Here is a 7,656-nt window from a genome sequence, read left to right on the forward strand (position 1 = left end):
TTTTCTACTATACCATAAACAAGACTTTTCAAGGTTGCAGGTGGCTTGGTTGTTTACATTCTCTGCTACCTCTTCTGTGAGAGAGAAAAGTCTCTCACGGACTTAGAAAATAGCAAGAAAATCCTTGTTAGCAGCATTTTTGTATCTACACTAGATAGTATGGGTTCTCCCACCATATGGGGCCTTTCAGCTTGCCTGCCACAACCTCTCAGGGACTTGTAGCTGCCGGTACTGCCTTTGCACTGTTGGCAGCTCATCCTAGGACCAAAGAAACACACGCGTAATTTATACCCACTTTCTTCCTCATTGCCTGGTCTTGCACAAGCAAAGCTCAGCTGCAACAATACATCTGGCAGTTTCTGTCATTTTCAAATGCAGGCATGGATGGAGTAGTAACCAGCAAAGATATTTTAGATTTATTGGGGAAAATGTAGTTGTCAAAAATATATCCTTACATGGACCTTCACAAAAAATACATGAATCTAGAGGCTAGGGGGAGAGGAAGACCTATACTGACATGTATGGATTTCCCACTTTTGGGTTAAATAAAACATGGTCATGCAGATATTTGCAAGCTTAAGTTTTTCAGATAGGGAACAAGACCTTTGAAATTCTCTGCGTCTGGATTGTATTTTGTCAAATGATGACAGGAATTTTCTCTAAATAAAAAAGTAAATGGGAAGCAAAATGATCTTGTACTTTCCAGCGAGATAGCACAACCTTTAACTGTGGATGGAAATGTGAAAATTAAATCTACTTTCTCTGCATCTGAATATATGGTTCTTTTTTTTTTATAATTCTAGCAGTGTTTCTCAGGATCCAGAAATATTACTTAAAAAGCAATGAAAGGCACAGCTGTCTCTTCTACTTTCACTTAGTGAGACATAACAGTAATGTGTAGTTGAGCAACTCAAGTAGTATCTAGCATGAGCATCCTGCACCAAAGTCCCTATTGCTCAGCCTCACTGCTACACCCTGCTAGCTGTGTGGAAGCTAGTCCAAATGTGGTTTCACTTGCTGTCTGTCCCAGACGCAACCCCAGAGGGTTTGTTGTTTTTTCAGAAGCTGCTGGTTCATGTTGTAGCCCTTTTGCTCCAGAGCATTCTGTGCATTTGCTGATTTGCACGCAGGAGGCAAAATCAAAGGAGAAATTTTGTTCAACAGATCTGAGAGAAGCAGAAAAATGTGTTGGTTTGATATAAGCACCTTTCCCCCACCTCTTTGAAAGAAAAAGAAGCCATGAAAGCATTATATGGGGTGATTATTTTTATCATTTGAAACTACATAGTCAAAACTTTTTTATCCTATTTTTCTTGTATTTTTCGTTTTTTGTGTCTAAGTTCTTTTCTCCTGCGTAACATGGAACATCTAAGCACAGGTTTACAATAAATGAAAGAAAGCTCTAAACTGCTTATGGAACTAGATACATAAAAATCCAATACCCTGCTCACCAGGCAGACACATCAGCAACCGAAATGTAAAGCACATAAAAGATAGCTGTAAGTATGGAGTGCTGCCTGTTGTGTCTGAATATTTCTTAGCCTCAGCAAAGGAGTCAGACAGCCAAAGGAGCTGAGAGAAGAGGCAACAAGGAAGCATCAGGGAGTATTTTGAATCTAATCTGGCTAAAACAGTAAGCAATGCAAGTATTTTCAGAAGACAGGAGTCTGTATGCTCTTTATTGTTAATGACTGCATTTCAGAAATAGAAAGTTCCTAGAACGTGTGTTTAACTCCTTAAGCCAAAATACAGTAATGTGTAAGGATTGGCAGGTTGTTTCCAAAAAAACTGAGATGATTTTTCTGCTAAAACAAAGGGATCATATACCAGGCAGAAAAACTTCCCATCAAGCCAGAGGATTTAAGTCATCACCTAGGGTAGGAGAGAGGTATTTTTCAAAGGAATTAAAGCAATATTTGGAAATTTCCCTGAGAGAACCTGAACAAAGATGAGAACAGAGTTCTGTGCAGCAGCTGCAATCTGCTTGAGTCAGACTGGGAAATCTAGCTACAAGACTTCCAGTCTGGACTAACAGGCTGGGTGTGTAACAAAGTGTGCTGTACATTCAAAGGTCCACAGAATCATAGAATAGCAGGTTGGAAGGGACTTCAAGGATCCTTTGGTCCAACCTTTCTTGGCAAAAGCACAGTCTAGACAAGATAACCCAGCACCCTGTTCAGCTGCTTTTTTAGTGTTCAATGGGGAATCCACCACTTGCTTGGGGATTATTCTAATGGCTGATTATTCTCATTGTGAAAAATTTTCCTTTTGTGTCCAATCAAAATGTCCCCAGGAGTAACTTGTACCCATTACCCCTCATATTCTCCATGTGACTCCTTGTGAAAAGGGAGTCTCCATTTTCTTTGTAGCCACTCTAAATACTGGAACATGGTGATAAAGTGTCCCCTCAGCTTTCTTTCCTCAAGGCTGAACAAACCCAGTTCTCTCAGCCTTTCCTCAGATGACAGGCTTCCCAGCCCTTGGATCATCTTTGTGGCCCTTCTCTGGACCCTTTCCAGTCTGTCCACATTGTTTTGCATAGTGGGGACCAAAACTGAACACAGTATTCCAGGTGTGGCCTGACAAATGATGAGTAGAGTGGGATAATGACTTCTTTATTTCTGTTGGTGCTGCCCTTGTTGCTGCAACCGAGCATCCTGCTGGCTCTCTGCCACAGCAGCTCACCATTCACTCATATTGAGCTCATTGTCCACCAGGATCCTATTGTGGGTTGATGCTGGCCAGATGCCAGGCACCCACCAAAGCTGCTCACTCCCCTTTGCAGCGGGACAGGGGAGAGAACATTTTAAGAAGGGTTCATGGGTTGAGATAAGGACTGGGAGAGATCGCTCATCAAATATCATCAGGTTCAACTTAGACATATGAAGTGAATTTATTACTAACAAAATCAGAGCAGGATAAAGAGAAGTAAAGTAAGACCCTTACAAACACCTTCCCCCCCACCCCTCCCTCCTTCCCAGCCCTACCTCCTCCTCCAGTGCTGCAAGGAGACAGGGAATGGGTGTTATGGTCACCCGTTGTTTCTCCCCCTGCTCAGGGAGAGGAGTCCTTCCCCTGCTGCACCGTGGGGGTCTCTCCCACAGGAGACAGTTGTCCATGAACTTCTGTGACATGAGTCTATCTCACGAGCAGCAGGTCTCTGCAACCTGCTGCAACGTGAGTCCATCCCACGGGCAACAGTACTCCTCAGACTGCTGCAGTGTGGGTCACTTCCACAGGGTGCAGTCCTTCAAGGACAGGCTGCTCCAGCATGGGAGCAGGGCCCCTCTCTCCACAGGTCTCCTGTAAGGTCACTGCCTCCCGTAGGTCACAGCCTCCTCTAGGCATCCATTTGCTCCGGCATGGAGCTCCTCCACAGGCTGCGGGTGGATCTCTGCACCCCCGTGGACCTCCATGGGCTGCAGGGGGACAGCCTGGTTCACCATGGTCTTTACCATGGCCTGCAGAGGAATCTCGGCTCCAGTGCCGGAAGCACCTCCTCCCCCTCCTTCTCCACTTACCTTGGTGTCTGCAGAGTTGTTCTTTTCACATGTTCTCACTCTGGTCTTCTCTGGATGAAATTAAAACTGTGCCACAAGTTTTGTTTTGATTTCTTCTTAAATATGTTATCACAGAGGAGTTACCACCATTTCTAATTGGCCCAGACTTGGCCAGTGGCACGTCCATCTTTGGAGCCACTGGGGATTGGCTCTGCTGGACATGGAAGAAGCTTCTAGCAGCTTCTCACAGAAGCCATCTCTATAGCCCCCCCCCACTGCCAAAACCAGGCTGTGCAAAACCAGGTCCCTTCCCACAAAGCTGTTCCCCAGCTGGGTAGATCCCAGACTGTGCTGCAGTCCTGGATTATATTTTCACAGGTGCAAGACCTTACATTTGTCCTTGTTGAATTTCATAAAGTTATTGTGTACTAGTTTGAAAACAAACCAGTGGGAGGCACCAAGTCAGAATAACAATTTAATAGGGAAGTTAAAGAAAAGGAAAGAAAAAAACTAAAAGAAAACACTGGTTCAAACTGACAGAGTCAAGATACAACCTGAGTCCCTGTTAGGCAGGGTGGTGGTAGCAGTCTGGCAGAATGTGGGGTGTCGGCATCTCTAAAAAAAGGGTCTGCTCTTCCTCAGAAGGTCTAGGGGTGGCTGTGTAGCTCCTGTCCTCTAGAAATCCAGTGGAAAAGGGTTGTCTCTGGTATTCAGAGTCTCAGATTATATCCACGATGGGATGCTTGGTTCCTCCCTCTGGGTGGAGCATCTCACAATGGGGTAATGAGTCATGAGGCCAAGTGTTGATTAGGCTCATTAACAGAAGATAGTCCAGAGGGAGTTATCTATGAGTCATGCAGCAGGACAATGATGGGCCATTAACAGCAAGATAGTCTGGGGGGAGGAGGCAAGGAAACACTGCCCCACCTGATTGCAACACCTCATGAGGATGGTGATAGAATACACTGCAACCCAGGACATATTGTTAGTCCACTCTTCCAGCCTAAGTCTTCCTGCAGGGTGGGTCTCCCTTCTGCAGTGCCCACTCCCCCACTGAGTTTGGTATCATGGGCAAACTTCATCAGGATACACTTGATCACATCTTCCAGATTACTTATGAAGATATTAAACAGCATTGGGCCCAATATCAATCCTTGGGGGACTCCACTCTTGACAGGTTGCCAGTTTGAAAAGGAGCTATTCCCTACCACCTTCTGGATGTGGCCTGTCAGCCAGTTCCCCACCCACCCCACAGACCACTTGTCTAGATCATAACGCATCAGTTTCTCTAGGAGGAAACTGGGAAAATGTATCAAAAGCCTTGGGGAAATCCAGGTAGACAGTGTCCATTGCTTGCCTCACATCAAACGAGCAGGTTACTTTGTCGTAGAAGACTATCAGGTTTGTCAAGAACAACTTGCCCGTGTGCTGGCTTTTCCCAATCACGTTTCATCTGACTTGTGATAGCTGCCAGGAGGATTTGTTCCATAACTTTCCCAGGGACTGAAGTAAGACTGATGGGCCTATAACTTCCTGAATTCTCCTTTAAGCCCTTCTTGTAGATGGGGGTGACATTAGCCTTCTTCCAGTTTTCTGGGAAGACCCTTGATCTCCACAACTTCTCAAAGACTAGGGAAAATGGCCTTTCAACAGTCAACCAGCTCTGGTAACACCCTCGGCTGGATTTAAAGCTCAGGAATAGCTACTAAATGGCTGTGGAATTCACCATGACACTGTAAATCACTCTTTAAATGTGCTGCACCAGAAGAGGAAGCCACTATTTGAGGAAGTTGTAAACTGACTTACATGACCCCTCTAAGACTAGCTCTGTGTCTTATAATAGGTAAAAGCTGGGACAGCTAATTGGAAAATAGTTAACTGCCAGCAATGGTGATGGTAGTGTTTCAGGCTATCAACATCTGGAAGGTCTTTATAGGAGAAAGTTTCACGAAGGATGTCTGGACTTCAGGCGTCTCTCTTGAAAGCTGTTTATTGCATAGGCAAAGTTACAGCATTTCAGGGAGTGGGTATCCAGAGCCAGACCTACAGCTGCCGAAGCCACCTTCTGTTCAAGTTACAAAGCATTATATACTTTTCTTTGCTGAGTATCTTAATACATAACAACAAAAAAGCACCATACACAATACCTTTACATTTGCCTATAGCCTATCATAGCTACTACCATCACCATATTATAGTCATTATTATCCAATCACAAGAGTAAGTAAGTTACAATTGAAGCTTACAGTGGAAAATTCTCAGACCTTTCTTCTTCTTGCTACATCAACATTTCTTGTTTGCCTGCGATATCTCTCTTTTTGGTAAAGACATGTTTTCTATTTACTTATGCTCTTCTTGAGACTTATTTACTTGGTGAAAAACATGTCTTTGTTTGTAGTCACATACCTTTGTCCTAAAAATCTCCTTCCAACTCATCTCCAACCTTTGCCTTTTCAGTTATTCAGTGATCAGTGTTTCAGCAAAACATCTTTTACTCTATATCAAAACTTGCTTTCATTGCTATCTCATCCTCAGTTTCTACATTCAGAGATCTTTCTGCCAAGCCTACATATCTGTGAAACTTTCTTACCAAACTTTCATCCTCCCCAACAGTCTTGGCAGATATAAGTGAAGAAATTCTAATTTACAGTGTTTCAGTATCTTTATGGGAATTTATTTTTTAAGCAAACCCGTTGACTTATTTCAATTACATGTTCATGGCCTAGCAGAAAACATCTTAGTGTAGTCTTTGGAAACAGCTAGGCCACTTCCACTAGTTGAGCTCCAAAGGGAGCAGGAGCTAAATTTTGCATTCAATCATTTAACCAAGCTGGTACTGACAGTACCAAATGCTTTCTTATTCAGACACATCCCTGAAACTGAGCATCCACTAAGGATTTCAGCAAATTCATGTATCTGGGCATCATAAGGCAGAAGGACTCTAGATCTGTTGAGCAGCTGATGGCTGGGAGAGAACCCAGGTTTATCCCAAATGGCCAATAGTGCAGTTTTGACAAATGCTCATTGGGACACACAATTTTCTGTTTAAAGTTTCTTATTGCAAATTGAGATTAAAAGCTAAAGACTTGAAGGATATTTTTTTCTGTGAAATGGGACAAAGTATTGACTTGGGACTGTAACTGCTTTTGAGTATTTAAATGTGTTTTAGACTTAATGGATGTTAGGTTGTATAGAAAGCTAAACAAAGCATATCATGGTAATCAACCTGCGGCTAATATTTTCCCCGAAAGTGTAGCCTGAGTAGATACATTCTTTTAGAAAAGTGACAAACTCCCCATAACAGAAATTTGCTCTTTCAATCAACCTCCAACTGAGTAAACATGTTATGACTGTCACTTGCTAGCATTTGGCTTTTTTTGATCCTGTCTGCTGCCCATGAGCACCAGAGGAAGTGGCCAAATGGCCAGACCTTGCAAAGGCAGCTTCAATAGTGCAGCCCAACTCAGCATGGCCTGTGCCAGACTGACCCACTGGGTGCAGTTTAATTTAAAGATGAGTGACAGAGCAGGGCAGGGTAGGGTGGAGTATGATGGAACACATAAAATGTTGTTGCAGACAGGGTGGAAATAATTTTTTCACAGTGGCAGTAGGCTGGACAAGAACCTTATGTTCCAGATATTAAGAGAAACCTTCAGCCAGTAGACATTGCACTGGATCACTTAGAGAGGCTATGACCTTCCAACAGTAGAAGCCTTCAGGAAACTATTATGAAAATGACATACCTGCTCCTGCAAGATAGGCAGATAGGCTATGTTATTTTTTATTTTTTAATGTCTGTTCAAGACTTTTTTTTTAACATGTCATTAGAAACCAAGAGGGGACTGCAATGGCTTCTTTGCCAAATTATTTTTGCAGGGCTCTGTCCACTCCAGCAAGGGTGGGGGGACATTGCTTTGAGATTCATATAACATCTGTTGTGTTGTTTAAATTGTGCTGTTAACATGCATAGCAGTTTGAGCACTGTACTGGTTTGGTCCAAAATATTACTTACTTATTTACCTTCTGTGAGATAAGAATTAGGAGAAATGCAAAGCAGGCACAAAACTTAAAATAATATAAAGAAGTTTATTAACAGACCTAAAAGAAAGGAAAAAAATCAGACCACACCTTCAGAACACTTTCCTCCCCTCACATT

The sequence above is a fragment of the Corvus brachyrhynchos genome, unplaced genomic scaffold (genome assembly GCF_000691975.1).
Source record: "Corvus brachyrhynchos isolate BGI_N302 unplaced genomic scaffold, ASM69197v1 scaffold184, whole genome shotgun sequence".
Classification (NCBI taxonomy): domain Eukaryota; kingdom Metazoa; phylum Chordata; class Aves; order Passeriformes; family Corvidae; genus Corvus; species Corvus brachyrhynchos.